Below are 18,588 nucleotides of genomic sequence, written 5' to 3' on the forward strand. Positions count from 1 at the left end.
ATGAGTTAACAAGCACTGGACAGCAGAAAATCTGTCGACATACACAAATGTCGACAAGCATGGAGGTCAACATGGCAACACAAATACAAGAAAACTTTGGGACCCTTTCAATACATTAACTGATACATTTTGTCAACTTTCGTGATGTCAACTTACACAAGGTTTACTCTATGTGATTGTATACTCCTGTTCTTCCCGTTTGTAGGCGATCTTGCAAAACGTCACACGATCCGCCATACATTTTGAAAACAGACAACACTGGATAGCTAATGATGTGTTTTGTATGCTGGGGTTGGTGGATATCTCTTTATCTTTTCATCAAGAAGAACATAATACTCAGAGAGAATATGATGGTCCGTGAATACAGTGTCACAGGACAAACAGGGAAAGTTGCGTGTTATTCCGACAATCTGTGAGAAATGGAAAACCGTTAGACAGGAGGTGATGCAATGAGTCACCTGAAACTGATGGTCCATCAACAAAAAACGCCAGGTGAGGGAGAGTTTGAGCAAAACAGATGTTTTTCTGAGGAAGTCCTTTGTATGTGGGTACGTCACCTGACAATCTCTCCCATGGCCATTGCGTAAGATTCGTCTCCCTCATGTGACAGCCCCATATTGTGCATTCTACTGCTAAATTGTTATGGGCAGGGTGCTCCTAATGCCATACCTTTATGGAAAATATTTTACTAACAAGTCAAGTAGCAGACATCAAGCTTCTTCTGGTATGGTACAATGTGCCTGGTTGATGCTGTGTGCTATTTTAACACAAATTCACCCATATGAAGGAAGTCATTGTTTGTTATTTTAGGATAAAAGAAAAAGTGCCCAGCATTTTCAGGTCTTTTTAATTTTTTTTTTTTTTTAATGTACACAGCAAAAGCAAGTCACATCAGAACCATGAGACCAGATAGGCTGCCATAATCATACTAAATGGAGGCCATATACTGACATTTAAAATTGTCACAACTTTGTCATGATTTTGCCAACTTTACTCAGATTACTTTCTGTATCTTTTGATCTCTTGTTTTCATTTACAGCCTTTTAATTTGAATAAAACTACAACTTTCTCTGAAGTAAACACTCATTTTGATGCTGCAAAAAGTAATAAACCCCGGCCTCACGAGTGTTTTCTCCCCACTGTACAGGCTAAAGCCCACCAGGCCAGGTCCTCCTGGAAGCTTTACTGCAAATATCCACGAGGCATATCATATCAGTGTCAGCGATTTAAGGTCCATCATCACTCAATTCTCTGGTTACAAAAGATATCAACCTGTCTAGACCCATGACAGGGCAAACAGCTCCTCATGCTACAGTGCACTAATGGCTCCCACACTAGTCTCAGCTGCAGCACACAGCCACCAGTTGGCATTCTACAAGAAGAGTACACACACACACCATCAACAACACAAATACTAAGTTATTGTGAGGTTCAACTATACATTTACCTCACCTGGGTAGCTATTAATGAGTGTGTACCTACAGATACCCTGTGCAAATGTAGAACATACTCAATACTTGTTTTACCTCAACATGTTTGAACACACCCATACCTGCAAAGCATTTATTGATTTATTGTTGATTTCAGACAGTGCTACATTAGTTCTAAATTACAAATATGACTTACAAATGTAGTCATAATTGTAGCTATTGTTTATCCTTATTGCAAGTCATGCAAACTGAAAATATTTATGAGTGTCAATCTCAATAAAGATTAAAATACTTAATCTTTGTACTGCAGTTCAGAGCATAAAATAAGAAGTGCTCTTGTCGAAGCTGTAAAAATGAGAGTGAAGTCTTGATCACGGAGACTAGGCCTGAGGCGTGGTGTTTAGAACCAAGGCCAAAGTCCAACAATCATAGGCAAATATTGATTGTTTTTTCATTCTGTTATGCCACTTGGGGAGAAAAAATGTTATATTGATCAACCTAAAGTGTACTACCACAACAAAATGGCTGATCTCTGTTGGAATCATTACATGGATGGCTGAGGTGAAATAGCGTGTGTACACGTTTTGGAGGGTAAATGTTTGACGAAGGGGCTGTCATCATCGCCCTCTTGCAGATGTCACTGCGTGGGACTAAAGAGTGCAACCGGATTGAGTGAAAGGGGGGGGGGGGTTGTGTGATTCAAACACATTTCACGTATGATGAACTCCCCACCAATTGAGAGCAATAAAGGAGCACGGGTGGTGTGAGGCAATTGTGATCTGTCATCGTGACAGGACTAAAAATATTGTCAATGAGCGCATGATTGATTAAAATTGAGGCATCACTTGATTCCTACGTGTTTACAATATGTTGTACCGTATGACAACACTGAGAGTCATCAATGAGTGTTCTATCTAAATGGAGGCATCACGTTTTCTACATGTTTACAATATATTGTGTCATAACACGACATGCTGCGTTGTAAAACCAGAAGCATTCGCAGCATGAAACTTTCACAAACTGGTGACTGGCCCTCAAAAAAAAAAAAAAAAAAAAACTTTCACATGCATTTTACTTTCACAAATATTGGCTCGTTGCGATATTCGCCTCAGTTTCATGCACACGAAAATTTTTGGTTTTACACTAAGTTATTCAAATTTTTATTTCAGCTATAGATACATTCATTTTTACGTATGTGTTTATCATTTATTCATTTTTTCCCATTATCCTCACATATGATCTCCCCTCTGTCAGTCTGATGCGCATATTCGTCCAACAGATAACCACAATACAGCAAAAGGAAAAAAGACAAATCGACACAGGCAGATACGAATATGCGGAACGAGGGAGGGCAAAAAAAAATCATCTGAATTAAGAGGAAAGAATGAGCAGATGAAGAGGGACAGGAGGGCATCATGCCCTTGAACACTGCAATACAATATCCCTCCTGACTCCTAGCACCAGCAGACAGCAATAGGGTGGGTTGTGACGAATATCTCGAGGCTACTACCCTTGACAGGACTACATCAAGTACAATATATCCATCTCCGAGGCCTCCCTCCCCCCCCCCCCCCCCTTGAAGAAAGTGCTGAACATGAGTTCTTGGAGATGTCAATGACAGGAGAACAGGGCGACCCTGGGATGACACTAGTCTCACAGCTAAACTCCAGACTAGCGATAACTGCAAATCAAAGAGAAAGGTCTCCAAGAAAGAACGATGATGGTGATGAAACTGTCAGCTTTAATCGAGCCGATAAAAATCTTCACCTACGTCATCATACTCACTGCTGTTAGCATGGAACTTGTTTCTAAATTTGACTCACTGGATTTTTCATCCTGTTTTCTTTTAGGCTTCAAATCATCATATTTTCACAACCTCCAATGTGTGGGATGGTTGCTTGTGTATCCGCAATTTTATTTATTTACTATCTTTGGTGGAAGAAAATCCACACAGTATATCACTATGACACACACCCTAAAAATGTATACATTTGTACATATGCGACAGAATTTATATGAAGACATTGAATCTCAATGTTTTAAGGGTACACCAGTTCACAGCAGGAAAAAAATACTCACCACTGTTAAGAAATTTTTCCATCAAGAAGGTTTAGTATTATGTCTTGATTTAGGACATACAGGCTCTATAAAGCAGTAAATACACAATAAGACTTGAAAGAGCTTTAGTCGTGACATGCTTTGGTGTTTACAAACAGTTGATCACCAGTAATCTTTACATTGTTTGCTAAGCTTTCATGATACTTCAAAACTTTTACTCTTTATAAATGTCATCTCCTTCACTCCAGCAATTACACACAAAAATATAAGAAATTTAAGGAATATACATTAGAAAACACATATAGGCCCAACTTATACTAATTTGTGACAGAAGATGGGAAAGTTCATTGTACATTGTACTTCCACTGAAAGAACAGCTGATTGAACCCATATGTCACACTTTGCAATAGAAAGAGAAACCTCATTATGATTATCTGCTGTCATGAAAATGGCAGAGGTGCTACACATTGAGTGTACCAGCATCAAACTCCAACCCATTAAAAAAAACCTCATAATCATCTGAGGTGAAGAGATATCTTCTCTTTCTGATAGATCTGTCAGTAATACACACTTCCCCACATTTGATTTGATGCGCTCAGCGGTCTAGAAAGTAGACTGCGTGCTGTTTATATAGGAGAGAATTGATGTTTCTGCAGGTACACCCATAACCTTGCAATACAGAGCAAAGGTCTAACAAGGTCAATAAAATACTGGTTACATGCTTCACCACAATGCTGTCCTTGCCACTGCACTTCTTCACAAGGGTCCTACAGGGGTCTGCTGAGTATTCTAAGTGTGTGTAATTCGCACTGCATATGATATCATATCATGGCTGATAATCCTCATTAAGGTTGAGCAACTAGAATGCAAATGTGTGTAAAGTTCATAGATTGCAGGTTAAGTACACATAATGAGATTATGGCCAATTCTTTCCCACCTGATAAAATTCTTTCACATCACTTCTGGTGATAATAAGTTAACAGTCTTTACAATAAACTCGACTGATGTCCTCATTTCATATCAGCAGAAGTATGGAAAATCTAAATCTAATATCAGTACACACTTAATTCTTTCTGTGTCGACGAGTCAAATGCAAACAAACACACATACCTATGAATAGGAAATAATCGTGGCACACAGAGGGATAATACAGGGATGTTATATTCTGCGATCCTACACAGTAATGTGATACTAAAATAGAGAAAATGATCAGAAAAAGTGCCATGTCTAAAAGAACTGAAAATCAGTGATATTTTTCTAAGCTGAAGAGCGCTGCCTCCTTGCCAACTTGTGGGCAGAAAGTAAGTAAACAGCACACAAACGGTAACAGAATAAACACTAGACTCAAACCGAAACCTGTCTTCTGAACAAAATCTCAGGTAGAAGAAGGAAGTGATATTTATACAGCTACAGCTTTGTACAGTGTATGGTGGATGACAAAAAATGACAGTCTTAATGTGGAAGCATTCTGTATACAGGGAATACCACTGACTGCTCTTCTAAACGTTTATCTAGCCTGGAATCTCATAGGAACTTGTGAATGAGTTAATCGTATAATGACAGACAGCATGATTCAATGTCGGTCGAACATGCTCTGATTGCAGAATATGTAGCATTTCAAACCTATGTATGACTTGCCTTTTTTTTTTATAGGATATCAGAGGTCTGTATTGAAAGATACAGTAGTCCATTCTATTGCTCTAGTTGTCTATGTACATCATTGAGGAAGAAATCTTACCAGCTTATCATTCACTGTGTTCTGAGGAAAAAGAAGCACAAATATGCCCTCTACTTGAGTTTTCCTCAGAAATCCTTAAGAAGAGAATTCCTGAGAAATGACTAATTTGCAAAAGAGCACTAATGTACATCAGCCACACAAGTCATGTGTTGTATCTGTCAGAGCACAGGATGAGGTTCAGTTTCAATCACTATCAAGCACTCATCCAAAAGGTATCGCTTTGCCACTTACATATACAATTGTATGTCTACAGTACAAAGGCCAGCAAAGATACATTCCCAACTGTCGGCTATTTTTTATGATAGATGTTTTGATTATTTAGCCTCTTCTTAGCTGCTGCTGATGTACAGTACTTCTCTATCTGATTAGTGAAGTTCTCCTTTTCAGACTTCAAACTGTATACTCCCCCCCCCCCCAATAAAAAAAAGAGCAAAGCTCCCACACCCCCACTTTAATAATATCACCCTTTTCTCATCATGCTCAATGAACAACATGGTCCAATAATTAATGCATAATTTTCGCGGGCATCAAATGCCACAAATTACTTGTACGCACATCACTCTGACCACACAGCTTTACTACCGTGATCATAATCACATTCCAACCCACCCTTGTCAAGTTCAGCTCATGGTGCTCATCCGCACATTCCCCGCGTAATCGCCATCGCGATCTCCCACCTCTTCCACAGCTGCCTACATTGTCCTCCATTGAGGGGTATGCAACATGCACGCAGAAAAGTTTCATTTCTCCTCTACCCTTTCCTCTCCCCACCCCCCCCCCCCATCTGTTTGTCTGTCTGTTTCGTTCTGCCTCTCATCTCTTTCTCTCTCTCCTTCTGACTGTCTGCCTGTTTGTCTGTCTGTCTGTCTGTCTGTATCTCACTCTGTCTGTCTGTATGTTTTTTTCCTCATGGGAATATTTACCAAGGCTGGCTTGCTCTCTGGTTTGCACTTGGCCCTCATCTGTCATCACTGTGCATACTGAGGACTGATCTCTTCTGCATGTGGTCCATTTTAGGCCAACTCTTCCTTCAATTTATCTTTCCCCCTACATGACCCTTTCCCCCCTTTCTTTATATTTCTCCTCTTCCCTCTCTGTCATTCCCATTCTCCCTTTCTTTCCCTGAATTCCTCTTTTTCTATCTCTCTCTCTCTCTCTTTCCTACCTTTACACCACATACAGCTACAGACATTTCGAGACATGCCTGAGCAAGTTTTGAGAGTTTGGAAGTCGTGCCCCCTCCCTATGCAAGAAATACTATGGTTTCATCACTGTGCACATTTGGAATTCTGAATTTTTCCTCAAACTACGTGTTCACAATTGCTAAACAAGGATAGAAGGCATACCACATTGCATGACCTAGTTTTGAAACTTTGTACAGCACTTTCAGATGTATCTGTGTAGTGTATTCACATTTGAATTAGCCTGGTACTCGTGTACACCACAGTAATTTGTGGCACCACTCTCATTGGCAAAATACCATAGAAATGGATACCATGGTAATTCACTCGGTAACAATCTCACGTAAAAGATACTATTATCTCTGGCAAGCACAGCGCATGTGCATATTCTCTATGGGGACAATACAGGAAGTGCATCAGGTCATGTGACAAATACGCCGCTGTACGATTGGTGGTACAGTATTTCCTGACATGATTCACACTCAAATCTCGCATGGGTATTTCGTGCGAGGTTTGAATTTCCACTGTAAATACCATGGTATTTTGCAATCTATTTCATGGTCTATTCCAGAAATCAATTTGCAAAATATCAAGATATTTCATTGTAATTGTGAATTATGCATCCTGTAATCCTTTACACAACTGGCATGATCACTAATTAGGATGCGTGTGATCCCAGACTGTCTAGATTTTATTGAAACATAGTGTTTACCTCTTAGCCTTTCCACATTTATTTTGGCAAAAAATCTAGACCAGAGCACTTGACACGTCTGGCAAGTGTGTCTCTCAGTCTAATGTCACATACTGCCAATCCACGACACAGTGGAGATACCTGATACTTCCTTTTTCTTTCACACGATTATTCCTGCTTTGAAAATCTCCTCTTGGTATTGTTTCATCACGGTATGATATGAATGAATTAAATGGCAAGATTCATCAACACGAAATACATTATCAATCTGAACTCTTAAGTTGTAGAAAGCTTTAAACGGAAAAAAAAAATCCTCAATAGTGCAAAGTTTAAAATTGTGCATTCTGCAGTCATCTGGCAATCATAATGGCATTTGTTACAAAAGAAGTTTTTTTTTTTTCAATGTATTTCTAAAGTTTCAATTTCATGACTTGAAATTGTTTGTATAGCACATTGATAATTCAGCCTTACAAAAAAAAAATTATATCTTTACTCGTTAAACAGGTACTCTCCTAGCACAGAATTAGAGAGAAAGTAGTGACTGGACAGAAGTTATTCAACTTGATCCTGGATTTGAGCCTTCCAAGCGCATATGGGTCTGTAAATCACCTCACTGCAACACAGAGCAGACTCCGCTGACTCACTGGCCTACATTTAACGTCTGGCCCACTGTAGAGAACTGTGCAACAGATTTATGGAGGACGTTTAGAGGCAGAGTTTTACCAATCTTCACCCTGGCATTCTGGTCTCACTCAGCTCTTCATCTAAAGGTTTACGCCGCACATAAATCTCGCTATTGGAAATGAGATTATGAGGCATTCCACTGTCATTTTATCTGTCATCAGCGGGTCCTGGCAAGATTTGTAAACATTCTCCAGAAGTCAAATTCTAGTTTGGCATGCACGAATATTTGTTACAGACCTTTGATATGGTGACCAGCCGGCAAAAAAAAAAGAAGAAAAAAAAAGTTCAGTTCATTTAAAATTCTTTTCCTTGACTTTCTTTTGTCAAAACCAACTGAAAAACAACAACAAACAAACAGATTTGCGAGTGTGTGCATAAGCAGGGGAGGGGTTATTGCCACCAATACCCAGTGTGTTGGGAAACGAGGGAACAGAAAACAAAACAAGATCACAAGATGTGTGAGACAGTAAAAGTCATATGACAAATTTCCTCACAATTCTTTCAACATTCAGAACAGTTTGGGGAATCACACAGAAACAGTAAGGAAAATTCCTCACATTCTAAGAATTACATTGTCTGTAAAATTGTTGTCTTTGGTGTGTGTGTGTGTGTGTGTGTGTGTGTGTGTGTGTGTGTGTGTGTGTGTTTTTGTTTTTGTTTTTTTCAAGAATAGCACGTTTTGCAATCCTTTGAACTGTCAAGAAAATCGTTTGAAATGGAAACGAATGTTACTCATTATTGTTGGTACATTTTAGCTCTCTTTTTTTTTTCATTTACAGCACTGTTCCGTTCCTGGAGCTTTGACTTGTGATCTTGCAAGGGGGGGGGGGGGGGGGGGGAGGGAGGGGTGTAAGCAAAGATCATTTCAGCCCAATATCTTGTAATTGACCATGGAATAAGTACTCTAGATATGCACGAACTTACACAACAAAACAAAAAGCTAATGCTTTTAAACAAAAGTAAATGACAATTACACTACATAATTGTAGACCACTTTGGCTCTAAGGTTATCAAGATTCGATTGTCTGGTTTAATCTGTTAACGGTCATATAGTCACCTGTTATCATAAGATCAGTCATGCATCACTATGGATACTACACTGCAATAAGCAAGACTGGTGAATATTGACAGAAAAACCCCTCCATGTCATCCTCATTCATTCCATTTAAAGGCATAATTTACCATTTGCAGATGAAACAAAGACCCAGCATTAGTGCTTTAAAATAGTTCTAAAATGTAAGATAGGGACAGAAACAACCACTGTAAAAATTTGAATCGTTAAAAATCGATGTTAAGTATTGTTAAATATAGAAAATGTGAACAAGAGTTACGATAAAAATGTTTCTACACTGAACCGTCTACAGTTACGGTTTATTGAGAGAAATACAAATATCTAGTTATATTTTAGACTTTATTGCAAAAATCTTATATGATAGGATGTTTTGTGGTACAACAGACCTACACATATGCATTAAATATCATATCTTGATTTTTTTTTTTTTTTAAATCAATGTTCCCAAAGGTAAACAGGACCTTTAAGTTACAGATACCACAGTAATGGTAATGCTACTTTTTTTTATTATTTCATGTATGAGGAAAAAAAAAATGAGGAGTTTCCCAACACATGATGCCACACTCAATTAAACAGGACGGCTCCAACGAGATGACTCAAGGATGCAAAACTTTGTGAAACTTTTCACCGAACGTCGCTTTTGCTCTCCTGCTTTCCTATTCAAAACATTTAATTTACCAGGGTTCGTTTTCCTCCCATGAGAAGAAAAGAGAGAAGTCAATGGCAACCACAGCTTATAACCATTATGTGTATTTAAGGACTGTTTGTTCAAAACCTTTGCAATGAACAATACTTCTAGCTATTGTAACAAGAGTGACAGCCAACAATATGTTCATTGTACTTCTAACATGAACATCAATGTTAAACTGCATAGTGGGTGAATTTCTATCAAGATATGCACCACCATTCACAATAACAAGCCATGTGGCCAGGCAGGAGGTAGAACAACAACAACTGCAGCTGAAGATAAGAAGAGCAGCATGCACTGCACAGCTGCAAAGGTACATTTCCACTTTTTCATCGTGAGTACGTCCCGACAGGGTACTGCATGTGTTGCGCTACAGTGGACGCTCATCTTTTAGAAGCTTGCTCCAGTCTGAAGAGCGCACCTTGGCATGGGCCCCCAAGGGGGAATGTATCACATGCCCAACTGGCTGCCAACTGCTTGCTTCAGTGAGCAATGAGCAACAGAGACGTCAGTACGTATACTAAACACACTATACACGGAAATGATGAGTGTGGGACTGAGAAGTGGGACCAAGAGGGTCTGTGCAATGGCAAAACAAGAAGATTTTGACACCACTTTATCACACTTGCTTGAACATCTCTTTATATAAGATCTCATAATCTCCATACAGAATCACATCAAATGTGTTTGTTTTTTTTTCTTCTTGAAAACCTTTACAGGTTGCTAAGAAATCATGGGGTGAAATGAGGTGAAGTGCTCTATATGTTTTAAAATAGTTTGGTTCTAATGCAGTATACATTTACGTGGGGCGATCTTTGATTTCTAAAACAGGTATTATGCAACTTATCTATTTTTTTTTTTTTTTTAGCAAGCATGTGAAGAGCTATGGCCATTATCACTGGAGATATTTCTGGAGTACAGTTTTTCAAAAGTATGACATAATTTGGTTAAGATTTATTTCTGTGTTGTCATTTTGATTTTTTTTTTTCCATTACAGTTGTGTGTTACTATTATAAAGCAGTCCTACGATGCAAGTGTTGTCTTATGCATTTTGTGTTTACGTATCATGTAGTTAGACCTGAGCGTAATTGTGGAAGTATTATCTAGCACAGACATTCGCACATCTGCATGATTTGCTTCTGGAATAGAAGAAATTTGTTCTCATCAAACACATGTGCCAAGACATGATATTTCCTCCTACACACACATATAACAACCGGCAAGTGTGCAGAACATGGAGTTGCCGTATAGTTCCACTATTTCTGACTTTTTTTCGACTGTGGTTTGTACCATTATACTCCTGTTGACTCAGGGAGAAGTACAGTTGTATGTTTCAATGGTTATTTGGAATAACATGTCCTTGAATCCCTTTGAACTGAATTCATTTCCAACCTTCGATCACAATCTCCTCGTCACATGACATTCCAATTATTGTTGTGAAAAAGGGCAGAATGAGGAAGTTCATCCAAGCTTTAATACTGTGTTGCCACAACTATGTTTTGGGTCACGGAATCCAATGAATGTGCATGGAACAAATAATTCTGTTGTTACTCTTATAACTCCCTGTTTTGTTTTGTTTTGTTTTTGTTTTGTTTTTTGTCAATCCTTTTATACAGGGGGTTTGAACAAACATTATCACAGGGGATGGCTAGTAACTGATCAGTGGGAGTCAGTGGGAATGCTGGGGGATGATTGCTCCAATCCTTGTGGGATTCATTTAAGAGTACATTATATATCTATTGTTGTGTGAAAATTATTTGCTTCAGAATGGTCTCATATTCAAGTACTGTGCAGTTTAATGTTTCCAGGTTAGCATGCCTGTACAGTGACGGGGCATTAAACTGCACATTACTTGAATATGAGACCGTTCTGAAGCAAATAATTTTCACACGACAACAGATATAAGATATACTCTTAAATGAATCCTACAAGAATTGGAACAATCATCCCCCAGCATTCCCACTGATCAGTTACTAGCCATCCCCTTTAATCTTGCCTTACTGTTTGTTATTTCTAAGGACTGGAAACACACAGAATTGCTTAGAAATATGCAGGAAATTTTGGCATGTACATTCATTCTAAAGCGAACTTCTGTAGGAAACCTTTTTTCTTTAACTTTTCCTCGTATCTATTTCTTGCCAAGTAAATGTCTCTGCAGTGCCTACTACATCTCACTCCAACACAGCACTTTATAAAATTCAATACTTAAAGGATCATGTTTAAGAACTACATGGTCTCGAGTCAACATTAATTGCCAAAGTGACTGCCTCATAAATCATAATATCAATTGCCGTTACCATTCTGGACTTCAAGATGTATAAGGTGTGGGGATAAACAAGAAGAAAGCCATTACATGAGACTTGTAGTAACTTCTGATTAATACCAACTCAGGTAAGATCAACATGGGCCTGCTGAATAGTTCTGGCCAAATAAGAATATAGCAGAAATCATATTTTCACCACATTTCAATTACTCTGAAACACAGTTAATTTTCATCGATTTAAAAAAAAAAAAGGAGAAAAAATTGTTAAATCCCTCCAAAATTGCATTGAAACTTCAGTTACACTTCAATCAAATTTCAATATGATTCTCAATGTATTCTTTGTTGTCAGGTGAGCATTTTTTTAAACCAATATTATTCTTGAGATGCTTGTGATTTCTGGCTGAGGTTTTATCAGTATCTCTTTCCTCCTCATCACCATCACTATCAATATCTATTCTAATCATTCCATATTAAAGTGATTTCAAATAACATCACAAGCCCATTCCTGCATAAAAGTTGAAGTCAAACACACAAGTAGGAAAATCAAATATAAGTCTTGTGAATGCTCCAATTCTGATTGGCCATTACCCTACTTTGCATGTTTGATCTTCTGATGTATGTTTGATTGCAGCTTTTTATGCAACAGGGCATAGCTGTATACTAACCCATTTTTTTCCTACTCATCCAACCTGTTCCTGTGGGACCAGTAGATACCCAGTTTTTCCATTTTTTTCCTGATCAGAACATACAATTTCTTGGTCTTGGTCTTGTTCTTTTTTTTTTTTTTTTTGCTAGCCATAGCCATGTTTGTTTGTTTTTTCTTTTTTTTCCACCAGTCATGCATGTTGCACGACCAGTGAATTTGGTAATTCCTGAAAAGTTACTGGCCCAAAGTGATTTTTACTAGAACCATCAGACCAGCACCAGTGTTAAACATTGCTTTACCACTTCCCACCCCCCCCCCCCCCCCCCCCCCCCCCCACCTCAAGTCCGAAGTATTCTCTTACCACTGTTCCCACACTCTGCACAAGAGATGAGCTCCTCTGGCTTGCCTTCCCTGTTACAGTCAGTAGTGCCATGGCACGACCTACAAACTAGTATAGGCTCTGCAATGGGTCGCTCATCCTGGAAAGCGAAAGAGAGGAAAAAATACAGTAAATACCAAAACAAATAGGTACAATCACATCTAGTGACGACATAAGGGAGGATGAACACAAGTATAATTCTAGGAAAAGATGGAGAGGTCATTGAAAATTTCAATAAAGTTGGGCACATAGTCCAAAAGTTACCTACATCCATTTGAATAAGTGTAAAGTTATTGAACATAACATTCTAGGGGCGAGTAAAAATAGTTCTTATTTGTGTGGACATAGAGCGCTGTTGTTTGCATGCTATTGATCTTTATTGTGCATGGAATGTAACTACTGTCATTTTTTTCCCTCCTCACAAAGCACAAAATGTCACAGCTCCACCCACAATGTACATAAGTTGTATCAATATTCATTATCTCTGCCACATTTCTCAAGACATCTGTGAATGATCCCTTTTACACATCACAAGATGTGATCAAAACAAATCACCGGCTTTGTTTTCTGTACAACATAGATGTCTACTCAATGCACAGTCACACAACAATAAACACTAAACTGAGGTATATACCCCCTTATGACATACTGTAAAACAAGGAATTTTCGCGTGCATTTTAATTTTGTGAATTTCGCGAGTGCCAAAATTCGCGAAATTAAAATGCACGTGAAAGTTTTTGTCTACACTACATGCATTGAACGTCAGTGGCAATTCGCGAAAATTTCACGCCACGAAAAAGGCTGTCGGCTCCAATTCGCGAAAATTTCATTCCGCGAATATATCATGTTTTACAGTAATGCTAGATGACACTGCAACTGTCATGATTTTCTTTGTGACTGTCTGCTTTTATCAAGTTTCCATGGATCTGTTGCTCTGCTTTTCAAAATGACATTCACGAAGTTTACTCCATAAAATAAATTTCTCTGTACTGTCCCATCAAAAATATCACATGAAATCCTATGTATTGTAAATGTAATGCTGATGCACTCATCAAGAACTAAGGTATAAAGGATAACAGGAAAAGCTTGTTCATACCTTCAATCTGTTTCTATATAATATCACTTGTTTCTAAACTTAAACATTGACAAGATCATCACATCAAGGCATCTTAAGTGAGAAAAAAACTCTGCAGAGAAAAGTGATAAATGAATGATTCATCACTCAAGGTCAAAAGTATCAAATTACTACAGCAAGTGCAAAGGTGCATAAAAAACAAGAGGATTTGAGAAGCCAAGGGTAATGTAATTTTTATATTTCACAGCCCAGAAGCAGCTTGCCATGAATTTCAAGTATAGCCATCCCTTTGAATGATTCTGGATATTCATCTCAACATACTGCGCCTCGGGGACATTTTACGACATGGAGATTCTATGAGGATTATCACCGGCAATTAGATTGGCATGGATATTCGCGCTGTCTCCAGAGTCACAGGCAGATTTCAAGTACACGGGAATTGTGCTGATCAATAGCACTCGCACGCCGATTATACCTGCTCCAAAATGGAAATTCAATTTCTTGAATAATCCCCAAAACCCAAAGACGAGGGGAAGAAAAAGGGGAGAAGCAGAAAGGATGGCTCTCGGAGAAACCTTTTATCGTTTCTTGTTCTTTCCTCTCCTGCTTCGCATAATCACTCCCACATCATTTTGGCCTACATCCATCATGCTATCCCCCTGCCACTCTTCAGACACAAATGTAGTCTCTTTTCGGAGGCCTCGGGATACTTCCGCACTCAACAACATCCCCGCTATTCCTCTTCCTCTCGCCTCGCACGCCCCCACACCACAGACAGTAATTACAGAGTATCAGTGCACCTCTCTGTGCCCATAGTTTTGACAATAATGGCATATACTCTTGGTCGTGACAAAACCTTGACGTTATGGGGGTAAAATACCCGAAAGCAAAGCTCAATTTACATGATAGACATGATTCTTTTCTCTCTTGTAACTCCAGTGTATATGTCCTGGAAATAGCCAGGATGAAGCTACTGTTTCACCGTCTTTGTGTGCATATATCGGACTGTATACGCCGCATATTTTGCAATGTTTTTACTTTCAGGAATTTCACGCGTCAGTTGCTATTCGTGAATGCAAAAACACACAAAAATGTCAACTCTGATCCCTACATGAATGTGACACGCACACACACACATTTCTTTATTTAGTACTGTACTCCAAGGTTGCGAATTTAATCATTCGTGAAATTATCGGGAAGTCCCAATACGCAAGAAATTACACAGGTCTCTTAAATATATGACATACAATAATTCAAAAAAGATATCATACAGACACAGATACACACAGAGACTCACACAAACAAACAGTCCTTCATGCTTTCACATTCTCATGTATTATTCTTGTTGGTAGTTTTTTTGTATAATAATCCGGTGTCCAATGCGATATTCTGTACGAGTTTCAGCTTCTTACTCTTCCACATAATTCAGGATATTATTGTTGCTGATTAGAGAAAAGCTTTGTACAGTACATGTCGTCTGAGAAATTGGACATTGTCGTTACTGCCCTCTTTCCTGAAATACAAATATCTGAATGTTGCAGTCACTGGCCAAATCCCGCCTGGAGAATCTTCTTTTTTTTTTTTCTTCCTCTCAGTTAGAAAAGAATTGCCTTTTGCCAGTGGTCTGAGGTCTTGTGCTCACACATCAGAAACTTTGAATGAACACAGGTAAATACATGGTAATCACAATACAGCTCAGACATCAAAGGAATGATATCGCATTATACACAGCATTACTAATGTGCACTGCAATAAAGGATTCTACATCCTTCCCCACTGGCATATATGAAACATGCACTGTAACTACTTGGCAAATGTCAGCTATTAAAACATCACAATCTCTTTACTTATCCTGATATAGTGTGCCATCAGTTTCAATGGAAACCAAGAACAGTTTGCAACTGAATCTTGGTAACACGCACCTTTGATGGTAGCTGAAAATAAATATTTTACGAGCTCTCAATTTTCTTTGCACACACAGAAATTCATAATAAAGCCATCTTGCTTTCACTGGAGTGGGTAACTTCAACTACAATGTAAAGAAAGCAACTTGAAACAGTTTTTGAAAAGTCTATTCAAACAAGCTGACCTATCATTTTGACTAACCTTCATCTTACCATTAGATACAATAACTTGCCACTGAATGATCATATATCAAAAGATGTACTGAATTGACTTCCTTGATTTCATTTCCTCTAGATCGCATTCTACCCCATTTGTTTCCCTTGCCTATCTAACCTATAGGCTACCATACTAGGAATTAGTCAATGGAGAAAGGCTCTGTTGCAATATCAAGTCATCTCAGGCTTACTGCTGTATGTGTGCACACACTACATTCCTTTTAATGGAAGTATTTGATGTCCAATCTTACAGCAGGATGTATAATATGTAGACGCAGGGGGAAAAAAAATCGCTGGTATTTCACAGGTGGTAAACCTCTGACATGAATGTTTGGGAATTCATCTCATCACAGCCCAAAGTCTCTAGACAGAGACGAGTTTCATCATTTTCCTTTTCTTTTCTATTGAAGCCGGCTAATGTTTTGCATACAACTTGGCACGATTATAGACATTTAGATACAGGCAAACAAACCACGTAAATTACGATTAGCCACTCTTCAGTAAAGCTTGCGAGAAAATGACAGGAGTGCTAACTGCAGAATTGTCACTTACCCCCCTGACATCTCAACATGATAGGCGGGGCTGTGAAGTGTAGACTAGATTCACCCACTATCACATTGGGGTCATGTGCTTTTATGCGCTTTCCAGAAAACTGGAAGTCATACAAAGGCAACTCAAAGGCGGACGAAGGTCCCTGCTACACACATACAAATGTATCTGCACATCTTTACAATCAGTACATTTGTAAATACTGTTCAGTCCATCCATCAACCGTTAAAGTACTTAATGATCTTGTGAATGAGTAAACACGCTCGTACACCATGTAAACTACTACTCTCTGCTTGGCTGTTTTCAACTTCTCTTCCATTAAAAAAAAAAAAAAATTATTTATTTTTTTAAACGTCAGGGGTCATTGCAGACAATTGCCTACTGTGAGCTGGCTTATTCTTGGGGCGCAACATTTCTGCACCTACTGTATCAAACAACTGCATTAACTTTTACATTTGTGTCAGACACTAAATAATGAAAATGAAAAATGAGCAAAGAAAAGAGGAATCCCATATTCTTTGCTCATTTTTCACTTAAATGCTTTTTTTTACACCGTTCTGGTCAGTTTCCCTTTGTTTGCATTTATAGAATCTATGTATAAAGGCCAAGTAAAAAAGAAAGTAGTTTCCCCTACAAATTTTCGGAGTGAAGTGATGCAGGAGGTCCTAGCTCTTTGATGTCTTACTACTTTTTATCTGAAGCCGCTGCACAGCGCAAGGCACTCGCATAGCTTTGCATTGCCTCATACAATGATTTTTAAACATGCATTTTACTAACCCTAAACATTTCAATACCGAAACTGCTTGCATCTGAGTCTCTAAAGTCAGGTTAAAGTTGAATGATTACCAATATTTTTTATGCTTTCTCCAGCGTTTTCTACACATATCAGAACAACTTTACAGTGCTGCTGCTGTGTGTGTGTGTGTGTGTGTGTGTGTGTGTGTGAATGTGTACATATCATACCATGACCAACTACATGTAGGTAGGGACCGAACAACTGACTGCTCACGTACAGTGAGGCCCCGAGCTTCAATTCAAACCCTCCAGTTATTCCATAGTGTGTATTAAATGTGTCTCATAGTGTGTCTTAAATGTGTCTCAGAGTGTCTTCTACTGGACTTTATAGACTCAAATGCAAGGTGTGTTTGGGTTGTGAAATATTTAGGGTAAGTTCATACATGTTTGAAAATCATTCGAGGTGCAAAACAGCACTAGCATCCTAGATTTTCCTCAAACTTTAACAGATGTGTTCTATTGATAATGCAGCATTCTATCAATTCACATGTAAAAGGTGAACTAGTCCTTTAAAAGTACGATGTTGTATAAGAAAGTTGAAGAATTACAAGTGTTTTTGTGTGAATGAAGCATTGTGCTATAGGCTTCTGAAATGATTTATTGTGTTGAAATGCCTAATCTCCTATCAACATATATATTCCAAAGTGGATTTTCTAGAATATGAGTTTGTCTGGTTACCAGGATTTGTAAAGTGTCAGTGATGGGCTTGACAAAATAATGTTAATATAATCATATCATTAGAAAGGTCAGGAGGCCAGAGAATTTCAAATTTCCACTATTAGAAAATTGATGTCAGACAACTTTATTAGGCTTGCATAATGACAGGTTATATATATATGTAATGACAAAATTGGGTAATACTTTGGTAGACATACAATACTGGCATACAGCATAGTTCAGTATCTCACTAGTGTGACAGAGCTTAAAGGCGGCATGCCACACAGATTGAATGGTCACGCCCAAATGTCATTGATTGAATATTATCGCCTGATATGAGATCATCATCACAGCTATGATGCTTTCCAGTGATGGAATAAGTGGATCTCCCGACCTCCTTTCAACTCTAATTGATCTCATTGTGGTCTTACAAGCAGAGAAAATAGAGCACTTAGAAGATGTTTTATATTCTTCCCCCTCCCCTCTTTAGCTACCTGTCTGCCTAATACCTAGATCTATCTGCCTGCCTACACAATAGCTATCTCTTATTTACAGTCCCTTT

At 38.4% G+C, this 18,588-nt stretch overlaps 1 pseudogene; it reads right to left on the bottom strand.

Annotated features, from left to right (window-relative positions):
• LOC139712186 (uncharacterized) overlaps window positions 1-18,588 on the bottom strand; it is a 151,016-nt pseudogene that overhangs the window by 82,813 nt on the left and 49,615 nt on the right.

This window comes from Diadema antillarum, unplaced genomic scaffold, assembly GCF_040938485.1.
Source record: "Diadema antillarum isolate AM-2024a unplaced genomic scaffold, OU_Dant_1.0 seq00001770_RagTag, whole genome shotgun sequence".
NCBI classification, from domain to species: domain Eukaryota; kingdom Metazoa; phylum Echinodermata; class Echinoidea; order Diadematoida; family Diadematidae; genus Diadema; species Diadema antillarum.